General features: G+C 39.5%; 1 pseudogene across 1 annotated transcript; it reads left to right on the top strand.

The window, feature by feature from the left end:
- The first annotated feature begins 12,849 nt into the window (after positions 1-12,849).
- LOC308243190 (heterogeneous nuclear ribonucleoprotein A1-like) lies at positions 12,850-14,112 on the top strand (annotated as a pseudogene). Its single transcript has one exon. The product of its transcript is annotated as a heterogeneous nuclear ribonucleoprotein A1-like (transcript).
- The last annotated feature ends 5,414 nt before the right edge of the window (positions 14,113-19,526 follow it).

The raw sequence follows: 19,526 nt of genomic DNA, 5'->3' as shown, positions 1-19,526 counted from the left end.
TTTATATATATATTTATATATATTTAATTTTTACTAATAATATTTTTAACATAGATCCAAGCAGAGACATTAACATAATAAATAACATGTATCCATCACCTATCTTCAAAATTTACCAATTCATTCAATCATTTAAAAACTCTAATCCCTTCCCTCTCTACTTTTTTCTTAATTTCTTTTTTTGTTGTTGTTTCTGTTGAAGATAACAGGCCCTTCACCATGTGGTTATCTACAATATGGAATTTGCTGATGGCAAAATATGATGTTAGTTAAAATGTTTCTTGAATGGAGAAAATGGCAGGCAAACAGGCAGCAGTGTCGTGCACCTCCTTCTAGGGCCAGGCCAGAAAAGCAACTAAATCAGAGTATATCCACCCTGAATGAACAAATTAGACACAGCTGAGGAGATAATTTTCAAAAAGGAAGGGCAGAGAACACCTAGAGAATGCCGCTTACCAACCATAACCCATGTAGAACCACCACTGTGCCCTGGCAGTGAGTGGCGCAGTACCTCCCGGCAAGCTCCCAGATATATGCAGGGAGCACTCGCTGCCAGAGTAAACTCCTGCACCAGGCCTCCTCATCAGCCCACTGGGATCCAGCATCCTAGGATCCAGCTCCAAGACCCCAGAGTGAGTGCAAGCCAGGGGGAACCCAGTGCCCCACCCCCACCCCGGACCCCATAACTGTTCTGCTAGCCTATCCCAGAGCCACTTTGCACCTTCTCTACCCTGAGCTGTGGGACATGCAGGACCTGCTGCCAGGGTGACCAAGAGCAACCAAGAACACACCCCACTCCAGGTCACAGGGGAGCACAGACTGTGAGATGCAGAGCACCCAGTGCCCGCTCCACCCCAGCCCCCTGGATAGGCCTGCTGGGGTGACCCAGAGCAACCCACATGTTTCACCCTGTCCAGGAGGGGTGACCTAGAGCAACCCAGCGCATGCCTCACTCAGGGCCACAGGTGAGCTCTGAGTGTGCAACCCACACCCACTCCACCCTGGTCCCCAGGAAAGTCCTGCTGGGGCCATCCGGAGCAACCCAATGTGCACCTCACTCTAGGCAACAGGAGAGTGCAGACTGAGCAACCCCATGCAACCCTTTCCTGCTCCACCCTGAATCCAAGTTCTTGCGGTTGGGGCAACAAGGAGTAACCTAGTGTGTGACCCACTCAGGTCACAAGGGAGCACTGATTGTGCGACCCAAAACAACCTGCATTCGCTTATCCCTAGCCCCTGGGACAGTCCTGCAGGGGCACTTGGAGCAACCCAGGACACACCTCACTCCAGGCCACAGGAGCAAGCCAGTGTGGTCAGCCAGGGGTCACAAGACTATGCTGCAAGTGCCCTTCCAGAGGGACCTAGGGTATCACCCTACCATGGGTGCCAGGGCTGCACAGCAAATTGCATGCCAGAGGGCTTTGGGTCCTCAAATGGAGTTGCACACCAGAGAACTGTGTACATGATCCCCAAACCCTGAGCATCTGAAGCAGACAACTGAGGACCAGATCTGTGGGACAAAGGATACAACTCAGAACAGGGACAATAAAGGCATGAGACTCAAGGAAGACCCAGCCTCTGGGCCAACGCTTTCCAGACCATTGCCTTGATAGGGTCTTCATCCTCTCAAACCCCAAGGATTCCCAGGGCCAGAAAGAGACAAAAAATGGGGAGACAAAGAAACCTCCCTCCCCCCCCCCAAAAAAAAGGAAAGGAGGAATCACCAGAAAATGAAATAAATGAAATAAAAGCATGCAATATGTCAGAAAAAGAATTGAGAGTAAGGGTCATACAGTTCATAAACTGGACGGATGAGAAAATCAACAACTTACGTCAGAATCAAGGGGAAATCAAGAATGATATAGCTACAATAAAAACACAATGGAAGGTTTCAACAGAAGACTAGAAGAAGCAGAGGATCGAATTAGTGACTTAGAAGATAGGTCAAAAAAAGCACACTTAATCTGAACAGCAATTGGAGAAAAAAACTAGAAAGATGGAGGAGAGCCTAAGGGAGCTTTGGGACAACAAGACAGGAAGTAACATATGTATAATAGTGGTGCCAGAAGGTCCAGAAGAGGAGTAAGGATTAGAAAACTTATTAAAAGAAATAATGACAGAAAACTTCCCTAGTTTGGGGAAGAAAAAAAATCACATAAGCAAAGAGAGTTCCAAACAAGATGAACCCAAAAGAACTACATGAAGACACATAATTACAATGGCAAACATTAACGATAAAGAGAGAATCTTAAAGGCTGCAAGAGAGAGACAGAGAGTTATCTACAAAGGATCTCCCATTAGACTATCAACTGATTTCTCAACAGAAACACATCAGGCAAGAGGGAATGGAATAAAGCATACACTAATAGGTAAAAATAACAGCATATTAGCTTCCTAATATGATACATTAAGATAGACACTTCCAAACTCTTTGTATGAATCCAGCATTACCATAATCCACAAACCAGATAAAGACACCACAAAGGAAGAGAATTACAGACATGATGAACATAGATGCGAAAATCCTCAACAAATTTCTAGCAAATCTGATCCAGCATAAAATTAGAAAGATCATACACCATGACCAAGTGGGATTTATTCTGGGGATGCAAGAATGGTACAATATCTGCAAATCAATAAACATGATACATCACATAATCAAATTGAGAAATAAAAATCACATAATCATATCAATTGATGCAGAAAGGCATTTCACAAAATCCAACACCTTTTCCTAATAAAAACTCTCAGCAAAGTGGGAATAGAGGGATCATAACTCAACACAATAAAAGCCTTATATGACAAACCTACAGCCAACATCATACTAAATGGGCAAAAACTAAACTCATTTCCCCTAATAACAGGAACAAGACAGGGATGCCCACTCTCATCACTCTTGTTTGACATAGTACTGAAAGTGCTAGCCATAGCTATCAGACAAGAAGAAGAAATAAAAGGCATCCAATTGGAAAAGAAGAAGTATAACTGTCATTATTCGCAGATAACATAGAAAATGCCAAAGACTCCATCAAAAACTATTAGACTTAATAAATGAATTCAGCAATGTAGCAGGATACAAAGTTAACACCTAGAAATCTGTGGCTTTTTTATACACAAGTAATGAACTCACAGAAAGAGAAACAACAAAAACAATGACATTTACCATTACACCAAAAAAATTAAGATACCAAGGAATAAACTTAACTAACGAGGTAAAAGACCTCTACTCAGAAAACTACAGGACATTGAAAAAAGAGATAGAGGAAGACATAAATATATGGAAGAACATACCACGTTCATGGATTGGTAGAATCAACATCATTAAAATGCGCATTCTACCCAAAGCAATCTATAGATTTAATGCAATACCCATTAAAATACCAACAGCATATTTGATAGACTTAGTACAAACTCTCCAAAAATTAATCTGGAATAAAAAAAAAAGATCCTGAATAGCCACAGCAATCTTGAGAAAGAAGAACAAAGTTGGAGGGATCACAATACTAGATAACAAGTTATATTACAAAGCCATTGTTCTCAAAACTGCCTGGTAGTGGCACAAGAACAGACATATAGACCAATGGAACAAGACAGAGAACCCAGAAATCGACCCAAGCCATTATGCTCAATTAATATTTGACAAATGAGGCAAGAGCATCAAAGAATTCAAGACAGTCTCTTCAATAAATGGTGTTGTAAAAATTAGGCAGATATATGCCAAAAAATGAAACTAGCCTACCAACTTACACCATACACACACACACACACACACACACACACACACACCAAAAAAAAAAGCTGCAAAATGGATAAAGGACTTAAACCTAAGATAGGAAACCTTAAAATTTTATAAGAATCCATAAGCAGCCAAATCTCAAACATATGTTGTAGCAATATCTTTACCAATACAGCTAGGGCAATGGAAACTAAGGAGAAAATAAACAAATGGGACTGCATCAAAATAAAAAACTTCTGCACAGCAATGGAAACCATCAACAAAACAACAAGAAAGCCCACCTCATGGGAGAACATATTTGCCAATGTTATATCTGACAAGGACCTAACCTCCAAAATTTATAGGGAATTCATACGTCTTAACAAAAGGAAGATAAATAATTCAATCAAAAAAATGGGCAAAGGACTTAAATAGACACTTTTTGAAAGTGAACATACCGAAGGCCAAGAGACATATGAAAACATGCTCAAAGTCACTAATCATCCGAGAGATGTAAATCCAAACAGCACTGAGATACCATCTCACACCTGTCAGAATGGCTATCATCAACAAATCAACAAATGACAAGTGCTGGCTAGCATTCAGAGAAAAGAGAACCCTCATGCACTGCTGTGGGGAATGCAGACTGGTGCAGCCACTGTGGAGAACAGTATGGAGTTTCCGCAAAAAATTAAAAATGTAACTCCCATTTGACCCAGTGATCCCACTTCTAGGAATATATCCCAAGAAACTAGAAACACCAATCAGAAAGGATATATGCACCCTATGTTCATAGCAGCACAATTCACCATAGCTAAGATTTGGAAATAGCCTAATTTCTCATCAGCAGATGAATGGATTAAAAATCAGTGGTACATCTACACTGATTTTTGATAGATGAATATGTTGTGGTAAAAAAGAAGGAACTCTAACCATTCACAACAGCATGGATGGACATGGAGAACATTATGCCAAGCGAAATAAGCCAGTCAGAGAAAGATAAATATCACATGATCTCACTCATTTGTGGACTATAATGAACAACATAAACCGATGAACAAAAATAGATCCAGAGACAGAGAGGCATGGAATAGATAGTCAAACCTCAGAGGGAAGGCAGGGGAAGGTGGCGGGGGGGGGGGGGGATGTGGGGAGAGGGAGTGTCATAAGAGCTCAACCAAAGGATTTGTATGCATGCATATAAGCATAACCAATGGATACAGACACTAGGGAGGGTAAAGGCATGTGCCTGGGAATGGGAGAAGGGTGGCCAGGGAAAGGTAAGTGGGGGAAAAAAGAAGACATATGTAATACAATATGTAATACTCTAAACCAGGGGTGGGCAAACTTTTTGACTCGAGGGCCACAATGGGTTCTTAAACTGGACCGGAGGGCCAGAACAAAAGCATGGATGGAGTGTTTGTATGAACTAATATAAATTCAAAGTAAAGGAGCAGAGGGGAGAGCAAGAGAAACAGAACAGCCGTATCCAGCCCGCGGGCCGTAGTTTTCCCACGGCTGCTCTAAACAATAAAGAATAAAAAAAAAGATGTTTCATCATTTCACAAATTTCCTGTACCAGGTATATTGGAAACTACATCTGGAGTCTTGAGCTGAATCTATGTTTTTGTGTGTGTTTTTTTTAATATCTGACTAGAGGCCCAGTGCATAAATTTGTGCACAGGTAGGGACCCTTGGCCTGGCCAGCGATCAGGGCCAATCTGTGGGGCGACCAGTGGGGTGTTGGGGGGTCTCTGCTGGCACCCACCTTGGCCGGCCTGGTGCCGCCCACTCACCGGCCCTGCCCCCTGCTGCTGAAGCTGGTGGCCTCCCTCTTCAAGGCTGCAGAGCAATAGGGAGGCCCCCACTGGCACCCCTTGGCTGACCTGGGGCCTGGGGGCTGGAGGCAGCTCCTGCGTTGAGCATCTGCTCCATGGTGATCAGTACATGGCATAGAGACAGGTCGTTCCACCGGTCGTTCTGAGGTTCTATTGATTTGCATATTAGGCTTTTATTATTTAGGACTAGAGGCCTGGTGCATGGTGCATGAAATTCATGCATGGTGTGGGGGGGTCCCTCAGCCCAGCCTGCACCCTCTTCAATCCAGGACCCCTCGGGGGATGTCTGACTGTGGGATTGGACCTAAACTGGCAGTAGGACATCCCTCCTGCAATCCAGGACCACTGGTTCCTAACCACTCACCTGCCTGCCTGCCTGATCACCCCTAACTGCCTCTGCTTGCTGGCCTGATCACCCCCTAACTGCCCTCCCCTGCCAGCCTGGTCACCCCTAACTGCCCCCCTGGTAGCCTGGTCGCCTCTAACTGCCTGGAAGGAAGTCAGATGTCCGGAAGATGTCCAGTTGACCTGGTCTAATTAGCATATTACCCTTTTATTAGTATAGATTCCCTCAATCAGGATTCCCCATTTGCTTTAGTGGTTTATTTCTGAAGTCTTTTTAAAACTGTAGATTCAAATGATCAAGGGGAGGTGTATAGTCTTTCATCAGAAATGTCTGACCCTTTTCTCACTGAAATTTCTATTTAGGACTCAGTCTTGGCCTACATTGGCATCTCAATGGCTGGCTGATTGATTAACAGGTTTCTCCATGAGCAGTTACAATAATTCAGTGGTTCAAGGAATAAGTAGCAAGACTATCTATGCTAGCCATTTTTTAAGTGGTGTTTTTTTAAATAAATGTAAAATGAAAGTTTATGGAACTTATTTACATTATAGTATACTCATTAACTATCTTGAAATATCTGTAATTACCCACTAGGGGACAAAAATCTAGCCATAGCAATACTCAGTTTTGGGTTTGTATTGTAAATGTCTGTTTGGTCTTATTGCAATTATTTTTTCTGATAAGTAGGTTTGTCTATATTTCTAGGCAAGCACCAGCCAGCTATTGACTTTGTTGATCAACTCAATTGAATCTCTGTACTCATTTCTTTATACCCATCTTTCTACTTTTATCAATTCAACTTTTTAATTGTATTTTTTCAAAATTTTATTATGATAAGGCACACATAGCATATTTACAAACCTAACAATTTTACTTTCTTTTATTTAAATACGTACCAGATGTATTGCCATATAATGGACAAGTAACCTCATAATACATTTAAAGTACACAGCATGAATATTTGATGTATGTGTACATCATGAAGTAATTTCCACCATCAAGCTAATTGATAAATCCATCACTTAAGTTAGCTTTTTTATTTTTTTGTTGATAATGCTTAAGATCTACTCTCTTAGAAAATCCAATTACACAATATAGTATTATCAACTGTAGTTACTATGCTGTACATTCAATCTCCAGGACTAATTCATCCTACATAACTGAAATTTTTTACCCTTTGACCAACCTCTCCCCAATTCCCACACCTCAAAGACCTGGAAACCATGATTCTACACTTTGTATTTGAATTTGAATTTTAGAAACCACATATATATGAGATCAATGAAGTATTTATTTTTCTGTGTCTTATATTTTCACTTAGCACAACGTCTTCTGGGTTCATCTATTTTTTCACAAATCTAAGGATTTCCTTTTTTAGGCTGAATAATCTTCTATTATGTATACATATGAAAGCAACCTAAATGTCCATTGATGGATGAATTAATATTATATATATATAATTTATATATATTATTATATATAATTCATCCATATATATAATATTAATTATATGTATATAATTAATATTATATATATATATGGATGAATTAATATTATATATATATATTGTTATCAATTCTCCCATCAATGGACATTTAGGATCTTGGCTCCTGTGAATAATGCTGCAATAAACATGGGAGTGCAGATAATTCTTTGACATACTGTTTTCATTGCCTTCAGACATATACTCAGAAGTGGGATTGGTGGATCATATAGTCATTCTATTTTTAATTTCTCAAGCAACCTCCATATTACTTTCCATAGTAATTAAACCAGTTTATATTTATACCAACAGTGCACTAGGTTCCCTTTTATCCACATCCTGGCCAGCATTTGTTACTCTTGTCTTATTGAAAATAGACATCCTAACAGGTGTGAGGAGGTATCTCATTGTGGTTTTGACTTCAATTTTCCTGCTTATTAGTAATATTGAGTATCTTTTCATATACCTATTATCATTTGTATATCTTCTTTGGAGAAATGTCTATTCAGGTATTTGTCCATTTCTTAATTAGATTGTTTTTTTGCTTGTCTGCTTTGCTATTGACTTGTATTATTTTCTTATATATTTTGAATATTAACTCATCAGATATGTGGTTTTCAAATTGTTCTTTTATCTTTATTATTTAAAGTATTACAGATGTCCCCTTTTGTTGTTGTTGTTTTTTTCCCATTGACACCCTACACCCACCCCTCCCAAGCTTTCACCACATTATTGTGTCCATGGGCTATGCACGTCTTAACCTCTCCCCCACCCATGCCTTAACCTCTTCCATCTTCCCTCTGAAATTCACCAGTCTGTTCCATGGTTCTATGTTTCTGGATCTATTCTGTTTACCAGTTTATTTTGTTCTTTAGATTCCATATATGAGTGAGATCACGTGACACTTACCTTTCTCTGATTGGTTGATTTTGCTTAGCATGATACTCTCCAAGTCCATCCATGCTGCTGCAAATGGTAAGAGCTCCTTCTTCTTTACTGCCACATAGTTCTCCATTTTGTAACTGTACCATATCTCTGCTGGTGGGCACTTGGGTTATTTGGTTTTCAAATTTTTCTCTAATTGCATAGGTTGCCTTTTTATTTTACTGATTTATTTACTTACTTTTCTGTGCATAAGCTTATTAGTTTGATGTAGTCACTCGTTTTTGTTCTTTTGTTGCCTTTGATTTTTGTCAAATACAAAAAGTCATTGCCAAAACTAATGTCATGCCCTAGCTGGTTTGGCTCAGTGGGTAGAGCGTCAGCCTGCAAACTGAAAGGTCCCAGGTTCGATTCCGGTCAAGGGCATATGCTCGGGTTGTAGACTAGATCCCCAGTGGGGGACTTGCAGGAGGTAGTTGATCCATGATTCTCTCTCTCTCTCTTTTTTTTAATATATTTTATTAATTTTTTTTACAGAGAGGAAAGGAGAGGGATAGGGAGTTAGAAACATCAATGAGAGAGAAACATCAATCAGCTGTCTCCTGCACACCCCCTACTGGGGATGTGCCTGCAACCAAGGTACATGCCGTTGACCAGAATCAAACCTGGGACCCTTCAGTCCGCAGGCCGATTCTCTATCAACTGAGCAAAACCTTGTTTCTATCTCTCTCTCCCTCTTCCTTTCTCTCTGAAATCAATAAAAATATATTTAACAAAAAAACAACTAATGTCAAGGTGCTTATCTTTTACCTTCTATTGTCTTTTAAGAATTTTATGGTTTCAGATTTTATGTCAAGTCTTTAATACATTTTGACTTGATTTATGTATGTTGTAAAAGATAGAGATCCAATTCCATTCTTTTGCCTCTAAATATCTAGTTTTCCCAATACTATATGTTGAAGAGACAATCCATTTCCTATTGTGTATTCTTTGTGCCTTTATTGAAAATTAATTGACCATATATACATGGTTTACTTTTGGCATCAGGAAGTGTGATAGATAACTCCAGCTTTGCTTTCTTGCTCAAGTTAAGCTTTAGCAATTTAGATCTTTTGGGTCTATACAAACATTAAGAATTTTTCTATTTCTTTGAAAAATTCTATTGGAATTTTGATAAAGATTGAATTAAACTGGTACATCATTTTGGACAGTGTGGACATTTCAACATTATAATTCTTTCAATCCACAAACACAGAATACCTTTCTATTTGTTTTATCTTGAATTGCTTACATCAATGACTTACAGAATCATGTGTATAGATCTTTCACCTCCTTGGTTAAATGTATTCCTAATTTTTTATTCTTTTTGATGTTATTGTAAATCGACTGCTTTCTTAATTTCTCTTTCTGAAAATTTGTTGTTAGTGTATAGAAACACAACTGACTTTTGTAGATTGATTATGTATCCTGCAACTTTACTGAATTTGTTTATTAGTTCTAACAGTCTTTTGGTGGAGTCGCATGAGTTTTACATGTGTAAAAGCATGTCATCTGCAAACAAGCTATTATAATTCTTCCTTTACAATTTGGATACTTTTCATTTCTTTTCCTTGTTTAGTTGCTCTGAATGTAACTTTCAGCCTTTCCTTGTTGAGTATGATGTTAGCTGTGGCCTTGTCATATATCACCTCTATTACATTGAGGTACATTCCATCTACACCTTACCTGTTGCATTTTCATCATGAGTGGAGGTTGAATTTTGCCATTTGCTTTTTATGCATTGATTGAGATGCTCATATTATGTTTATCCTTCATTTGGTGAATGTGGTGTATCACATTTATTGACTGTGGATGTGAACCACCCTTGCATCCCTGAAATAAACCCCACTTGAACATACTGCATGATATTTTTACTGTGCTGTTCAGTTTGGTTTGATAATAATTTGTTGAGCATTTTAAAAATCTATGTTCATCAGGGATATTGGATTGCAATTTTCTTATAGTGTCTGAGTCTGGGTTTAGCGTCATTTAAATGCTGCCCTATGATTTATTTTGTAGGGAAAAAATAAGTATATATTTTCTGAATGATTCCTCTAATCATTCCTCTAATATATTCATCAGATATATTAAATACAAATGTATTTTACCTCTCTGAGACTTAAATTTTCATCCTCTTAATGGTGACTTTTGATAAAAGAACAGTTTTCAATTTTAACGGAGTCCAATTTGCCCCCTTTTCCCTTTATGGTTGGCATTCTTTGTACCCTGTTTAAGAAATCTTTACTACCCAAGATCATGTTTAATTTTACAGATTTATTTATTTATTTGACTGTCATATTTAGATCTTTAATTTGGGCAGATTAGAAGTTCCCATAGTATTCCCCTTTCCCCATGGGAGCTCTCAACAAATGACTGATTAGATTGATGTCTATGCATAAATATCTTAACTCTCTCAATCTACAGGTAAGATAACACTGATCTGTGTGTTATGTTTTGTATTTCAGAGTTTCCCCAATGGGGTTAGATCTAATTGTTAAAAGTGGCAACTGATTTGATAAGCCACATATTAGATGCCTTCAGCTTCCTTTTCTTACACAATCATTCTCCTATCAAATTTACTTCACCACCCAATTATATTATTTGTACTAGGATTCCTGTCTTACAGTCTACTTGTGGAGAAAACTAAATTAAGACAGTTATGCCATAGGGTGAAGATCCTCAGAATGGGATTCTGGAAACTGATTATTTGTTGACCAGAAGAAATCCAATTGGTGATGGCATGTAAAAACTGGCATGCTAAGTCATCCCCACCATGGTAAAAGATAGTTATTGCACCTTCAGTTCCTGTCTCTAAGAAAAAGTGACAGTTCTTGGTAGACTCATTAAAGTTTTGGAAAATTTTGAAAATTCTAATTTTATAAATTTATTATATAAGTTTGATGATAGTTTTAATTGGGGTTCAGAATAAGAGAATGTTCTGCATTAGATTCAAACTGTAGTACAGGTGGGCCTGCCCCTTTTTCCCCTATAGCCTATTACTTCTCACAGTGCTTATAGTATTGACTAGAGGCCCGGTGCACAAAATTCATGCATGGGTGGGGTGTCTCCACCTGGCCGGCAATTGGGGCCAATCAGGGCCATCTCACCCAGTCCGGATCGGGGCCAATCAGGGCTGGTGGCCGGGGAGGGACCACGGGAGGGATCCAGAGCATGTATGGCCCCATCTCACCCAGTATGGATCGGCCAGACCCCAGCAGCAAGCTAGCCTACTGGTCAGAGCATCTGCCCCCTGGTGGTCAGTGCACATCACAGCAACTAGTCAGTCGACCACTAGGTCGAACACTTAGCTTATTAAGCTTTTATATATATAGAAGATTGTAACTCACGGTGCGGAATGTTCAGCATGCACTTTCCCTCCAGGCCCTGGTCTTGGAGACCTCATGTCCCTCCAAGGCTCTGCTCACCCTTTTCAGCTGCCACATGAAATAAATTGCATTGTGTGCATGGAAACCCTTTGCAGGATCCATGGGTGTGTCTTTACTTCACTGCAGTTCCGATTACCCCAACATAAGGGGAGATACCCTCATTATCAGGTAACACTATCATGGTAAGACCCCTGCTCAGCCTACTGCAGTGGTTTTAAAGAGGCCAAGGGTCGCTCTAGATGGTTTTGCTCAGTGGATAGAGCCACAGCCTACAGACTGAAGGATCCTGGGTTCGATTCTGGTCAAGGGCACATTCCTGGGTTGCAGGCTCAATCCCCTGTAGGGGGCATGCAGGAGGCAGCAGATTGATTCTCTCTCATCATTGACGTTTCTATCTCTCCCTCTGCCTTCCTCTCTGAAATCCATAAAATATATTAACAAAAATAAAATAGGCCATGAATCAAATGTTGCTGTTCTCCATTCATCCAGTCCCCTCACACCCTCTTTTGTCTTCACCCCGCCCCCCAAACACACTCTGCTGGGGTCTGTAAATTGGGGTCAGGATTTCTACTTCAACCAAGGGCAACGCTTCCACATGGCCCTCCTTCCCCACCCATCTCTGTCCCCAGTCCTGTGGGGTATCTCCCTCCCTCCCCTCCATCTAACTTGGTGGGCCCTGCTCTGCCCCCTCCTCCTGCAACCTCCTGTCTGCAGCCTCCCCCTTTCTCCTCCAGGGCCGGAGCTCCCCAAAGGCTGTACAGGGAGGGGCGGGGCTGTTTGGGGTGGGGCGGGGAAGGCAAGGCAATGTGGGCGGGGTTGTGCGGGGTGAGCCCTGGCGGGCCTCAGAGGAGAGCTGGGGTAATGGGTCATGGGGAGGAGGAGGGAAGGGCGTGGAGCCTGTCCCAAGGGAGAGGCACCGGGCTCCTCAGCTGCCCCCACCCAGCAGCTTTTCTAGGCCCCTGAGCAGCTGTCACTCCACACCCCTCACTGCATCCTGCTTCCTTTCAAATTTTGGACTCGATTTCTCCAATTCAGCGTGCACCTGGCCTGTCCCCAGTAATGGTGCTACCCATTCACCTGGAGTAGTTAGTGAAACTTAACAAATAAAAAGAAGCAAGATACGTTCCTTAGATCACTACTTTCTGCTAGTGAACGCCGTGGAGTAAGCATCGTTGGAATTTCCCCTGTTGCAGTCATCATGTCTAAGTCTGAGTCTCCCAAAGAGCTGGAGCAGCTGCGGAAGCTCTTTATTGCAGGTTTGAGCTTTGAAACAACCGATGAGAGTCTGAGGAGCCATTTTGAGCAATGGGGAACGCTCACGGACTGTGTGGTGATGAGAGATCCAAACACTAAGCGCTCCAGAGGCTTTGGGTTTGTCACCTATGCCACTGTGGAGGAGGTGGATGCAGCTATGAATGCAAGGCCACACAAGGTGGACGGGAACCAAAGAGGGCTGTCTCAAGAGAAGATTCTCAAAGACCTGGTGCCCACTTAATTGTGAAAAAGATTTTTGTGGTGGTATTAAAAAGACACTGAAGAACATCACCTAAGAGATTATTTTGAACAGTATGGGAAAATAGAAGTGAATGAAATCATGACTGACCGAGGCAGTGGCAAAAAGAGGGGCTTTGCTTTTGTAACCTTTGATGACCATGACTCTATAGACAAGACTGTCATTCAGAAATGCCATGCTGTGAATAGCCACAACTGTGAAGTAAGGAAAGCCCTATCTTAGCAAGAGATAGCTAGTGCTTCATCCAGCCAAAGAGGTCGAAGTGGTTCTGGAAACTTCGGAGGTGGTCGTGGAGGTGGTTTTGGTGGAAATGACAACTTTGGTCGCGGAAGAAACTTCAGTGGTCGAGGTGGCTTTGGTGGCAGCCATGGTGGCGGTGGATATGGTGGCAGTGGGGATGGCTATAATGGATTTGGTAATGATGGAAGCAATTTTGGAGGTGGTGGAAGCTACAATGATTTTGGCAATGACAACAATCAATCTTCAAATTTTGGGCCTATGAAAGGAGGAAACTTTGGAGGCAGAAGTTCTGGCCCTTATGGTGTGGAGGTCAATACTTTGCCAAACCACGAAACCAAGGTGGCTATGGCGGTTCCAGCAGCAGCAGTAGCTATGGCAGTGGCAGAAGGTTTTAATTACTGCCAGGAAACAAAGCTTAGCAGGAGAGGAGAGCCAGAGAAGTGACAGGGAAGCTACAGGTTACAACAGATTTGTGAACTCAGCCAAGCACAGTGGTGGCAGGGCCTAGCTGCTACCAAGAAGACATGTGTTAGACAATACTCATGTGAATGGGCAAAAACAAACTCGAGGACTGTATTTGTGACTAATTGTATAACAGGTTATTTAGTTTCTGTTCTGTGGAAAGTGGAAAGCATTCCAACCAAGGGTTTTAATGTAGATTTTTTTTTTTGCACCCATGCTGTTGATTGCTAAATGTAATAGTCTGATCATGACGCTGAATAAATGTGTCTTTTTTTAAAAAAAAAATAATAATAATAATAACAATAATAATAATAATAACAATAAGCAGCTCTGAAGATTATAATTGCGCACTGAGAACGCCACAGGCTGCAGAAGGCTGCGCAATCCTCAGCTCTTGGATCACGTGTAGCAGCTTCCTGTGCCAACCCGTCCCTCCTGGCTCCCGCCCCTGCTCACCTCCTCCAGGGGCTTGGGCCAAACCCTGGGAGCTTCCTGGGCTCTCACCTCACACCTCACTTTCCAGTCCAGCCACCAGCACCAGCAGCAAGCTAACCTATTGTTTGGGGCATCTGCCCCCTGGTGGTCAGTGTGTGTCATAGCAACTGGTCCAGCAGTTGAACTCCCAGTGAAACTCTGGTGGAGAGAACAATTTGCTATTAGGCTTTTATTATATAGGATAGTATGTTGAGTAACTCTGTGAAGTCCTAGAAAAGCCCCAGTAAGGGACTCCTAGGGCTCTATATTAAGTCAACACACTTTATAACAGACACTTAATTATTCAAAGGCAGCTCCTGGTATGCTATTGTGCCTAGTAGAAATTATGTGCTGTCTCATCAGACATCAAGTGGCTTTCTTACCAGAGCACAGTTTATTATCAGATCTATCAAGCTATAAGTCCAATACTCATATTGGCAATTCATCAAATGATTGAAATGGTGCATTCAGGAAAGAGCTCAAACAGGTTTAGAGAACACAAATGAGTTTACAAGAATAGATGCTTAGATTCCTTTATCACCTATGACTCTTGCACCAAATTCTCTCCCTCAACTCATACTATGGCCTTGAGTGGGGAGGGGTGTTTCCATATAACCAAGTAATGAATGAGGAAAAACTCTAGGCCTCCACAGGATGTGGAGGAAATAACAAATATAATATAAACAGAAAAAAAGGAATATAATTATATTATAAATAACATAAAAACACTGCATAGAGTGGAAAAGAACAATATCAATAAACTTGGGAAACAGTGTTTTGACCACTTTTGTTTATGACACAGGAAAAAAAGTACTCTATTTACTTTAGTTAATATTGTACTTTAGTTATTAAATTTGATTTCCACAAAGGTATGGGTAAGCAATTCTGAAATTATTTTATGTATACTGCAGGACTAAGCACATAAGCAAATATAATATGCTTATTAAGATGTGAGTTCTCACACTCAGAGAAAGAAGTTACAAATAGAAAAAGAGGAAAAACTAGAATGAACCCTGTGGTGTGGTATTAAAATTAGAGTTATCAGTACGAATTAATTGTTTTATATACAAACACACAGAGAAACACACGTAAAAAGATAGGTAGACATAGCTATCTCACTTTTAGTGTGTGTGTGTGTGTGTGTGTGTGTAATAATAAATATATTAAAAAGGTTTTAATTAGAATTTTGATTGCTAAATAGAGAAAAATATGGAAATAGAAAATTGCATCAATTCCTAATGCTAATGTAATCACTAAAGGAGTTGGATACTAGGTCAAACTGGATGAAATTCTACATACGATAAACCCACATTTTCAGTTTCTATTCTTTAATATTGTAACACTTTTAGGTCACAGAAGCCTTTGCAGTAGGGGAGAGAAAACAAGTGAACTATACAGACTATTAGCAATAACTTGCTTCCTCTGCAGCTATTTAAACCTGATAAACTTAGGCAAAATAGTCCACTCAGTACAGTTAACTTTACCATAGTTCACTACAGCAAGAGTTTGTAATAATGGGTAAATTACTTGTTTCTCCTTTGCATCATCATTTGGAATTGTATGATCTTTGGACGGGTTGTGGGAAGTGTTTGCTTTGTGGGCAGTTTGTTATCCTGCATATACTAATTACTTATATTATCTGGCATTCTTAGATGATTATTTTAAAGTCACCTAGAGTACATCAGTATATCAGCACACTCTTCCAGGCTACATTCAGTTATTGCTGGCTTTGGTAGTTCATGTAAGGAATGGGATAATAGGTTTAAAAAATAGCATTGCATAGCTAATTGCCTCTGTCAAAGCCTTTCTCTTTTTCTATTTGCTTTGCCTGATTTATTCTTTTTATTTTATTCTAATATGTTAATTTGTTAAATTGTTGTTAAAGACTCTTAGCTCTATGGTCAAATAGATGAAGGTTTGAGTCCAAGGTTACCCACCGATTTGATGTTCGAAGTTATACTGAAGGAATGAATTATTTCTATTATTGTTAATAACCAATGTGAAAAGGGAGAAATGATATTATATTCTTAATATAATCTTAATATAATTGTTTTTAAATAAGAGCTAATAGTTACCTAAAATTACTGTATGCCAGATATTTTGATAATAATTTTAATATAAAATTTCTAAAACAATCCTCAAAACAACTATAAATGAGGTACTCTCACAAACATTTAGCAAAGGAAACTGATTATTAGAAACTGAAATAACTTAATATCACATTGAGTCTTGAAACTGTAATGGAGTGTGGTTCTCAGAGTTGATAAGGTATTTCCAAATTTATTAAATTATTTGTGCATTCATTTATTCATTCAGAAAGAGTTTTGCTTCAGAACCTGTGCTAATAACCCCAATAATAAAATCTGCAACAATGCAAAAATAACGTTGTGAATTTGTGTAAATAAGAACATACAAATAAAAACTGTATATGGATATCTTTTTTTCATTCTTCGTATTAAAAAAAAAATACTCAGAGGCTAAAGTAAAGCCTTTTTTGTGTTTTTCAGTTTCAATGAAAAGTATTACATAATTCCTTAAGAAAAATCAAATCAGAATGTTTATTTTTTTATCCAGCTACTTTTCTGAATTCAATTATTCTAGTAGTGTTTTGGTAGAATTTTTAGGGTTGTCTGTACACAATATCATGACCTGATACTGCATATTTTACTTCTTCCTTTCCAATTTGGAAGTCTTTTATTTCATTTTCTTGTCTGATCACTGTGGCTAGGACTTCCAGTACTGTGTTGAATGAGAGTGGTGAAAGTGGACATCCCTGTTTTGTTCCTGATCTTAAGGGAAACACTGGTAGTTTTTTTTCATTGAGTATGATGTTGGCTGTGGGTTTGTCATATATGGACTTTATTATGTTGAGGTATATTCCCTCTATTCCCACTTTGATGATAGTTTTTATCATAAATGCGTGCTGGATTTTATAAAATGCTTTTTCTGCACCTATTGAAAGGAAGCCATCAACAAAATGAAAAGACAACCTACTGAATGGGAGAACATATTCGCCAATGATACAGCTGATGTTAGTTAATATCCAAAATCTATGAATTATTTATACAACTCAACACCAAAAAAAAAAAAAAAAAAAAAACCACAAAAACAAAACAAAACAAAAAAACACACCCAAACAATCCAGTTTGAAAATGGGCAAAGGACCTGAGTAGATACTTCTCCAAAGAGGATGCCACTAAACAAATGAAAAAATGCTTGACATCACTTATCCTCAGAGAAATGAAAATTAAAATCACAATGAGATTATCATCTGCTAGAAAGGCTATCATAATTAAATCAACAAACAGTAAGTATTGGTGAGGATGTGGAGAAAAGGGAACTCTCATGCACTGATGGTGGGAATGCAGACTGGTGTACCCACTGTAAAAACAGTATGGAGTTACCTCAAAAAATTAAAAATGGAACTGGCTTATGACCTAGCTATTCCACTTCTGAGAATATATCTAAAGAAACCTGAAACACTAATTTGAAAGAATATATGCACCCCTATTCTTATTGCCTTGTTATTTACAATAACCAAGATTTGGAAGCAGCCCAGGTGCCCATCAGTAAATGAATGGCAAAAAAAGGCTGTGGTAAATTTACATAATGGAATACTGCTCAGCCATAAAAAATAAGGAAATCTTACCCTATGCAACAGTATAGATGGACCTGGAGAGCATTATGCTATGTGAAATAACACAGTCATAGAAAGACAAATACCACATGATTTTACTTATTTGTGGAATTTAATGAGCATACTATACTAACAAATAAAATAAAAACAGACACATAGAGAACAGGCTGACAGCTGTCAGAGGGGGAGAGGGTTGCAGGGTTAGGTGAAAAGGTGAAGGGATTAAGCATAAAAAAAATAGACACATATAGAAGTATGGTGATTAACAGAGGGAAATGGGGATGCAGGCAGTAGAAGAAGGTGAGTGGGGATAAATGGTGATCAATGGAGACTTGACTTTGTTGGCAAACACATACAGACATACACACACACACACACACACACACACAGAATGAAAGATAAATGAAGTGAGAACTGCAGAATGTTGATAACTGTTGAATCTGGATAATGGATATATGGAGGTCCATTTTATATATATCATAGACGCTCCTCAGATGATGGCAATTTTAATCTATCCCGTAAGCATAGCCATAAAAATCTATTATTTGGAGAAAATGTAGTAGTCAAATGGGAAAGGCTTAATCTCTCTTAATTTAAGGCCCTTTGGTGGACTCATACTTCACTCCAACTTAAAAGAAATTTTCCCATAGCCCTTTCTTACCTACACATATTTAAAAGAAATATGTCTCTCCTCTATATAAGTAAAGGTTTGTCACATATGAGGCCCTTTAATAATGTCTCTCCAATTTTTATAAATTTCCTATCATTCCCCTAATCTAAGGGCTGGAGGCCAGAGTGAGGTGCAAACTCTCCTCCGACCCCTTAACAACAAATTTTCCCATACACTAGGCCAGTGGTCGGCAAACTGTGGCTCGCGAGCCACATGCGGCACGCAAGCCGCGGTTTGCCGCTCTGTTGACTAATGAGTTTGCCGACCACTACACTAGGCAGCTGCCTATTTGATATGAGAGCATAAACTTTCACAACCCCAAAAACCTTGCTGAAATCCAGGTTATAAGAAGTGAATAATTAATCCAGACTCGCCCTCTAATCCCCTTTAGGAAATTAAAATTAGTACTACAGGGCTATTCCCACAGACAGTGTGGGCTATCAAAAAGGAAGATAGAAAACTCCACTTAGTAAATAAAAATCACATTCAAAGATAATAATATCAGCACTATATTTCCATAATGACAAGATCAGACAATGCATCCTTGGAAATAATTCATGCTGGAGGAAAATCAACATCAAACTGCAAAATTCTGCCAAGTACAGATGAACATCATTCTATTGTCCATTGCTCTTGTTACTACTGGTCTGGTTGCATTTGTTGGTTTGCAATCAAAAGGCCCAAACACTCCAAGTAAGTTATTCTTTCTTCCAAACATGGAAAATGCTCAGAACCTTATGCCACTGAGTTTAGTTAACACAAGCCCTATCAGCCCAAAAGCTCTCTGGCTTGATGAGGCAAAAGGCTTATACTATTTGGCCAAATTAGTGGCCTAACAACA

Source organism: Plecotus auritus, assembly GCF_963455305.1.
Source record: "Plecotus auritus genome assembly, chromosome: 1".
Lineage (NCBI taxonomy): Eukaryota > Metazoa > Chordata > Mammalia > Chiroptera > Vespertilionidae > Plecotus > Plecotus auritus.
The sequence above is the reverse complement of the archived record's forward strand: the minus strand, read 5'-3'. Positions and strand labels throughout refer to the sequence as shown.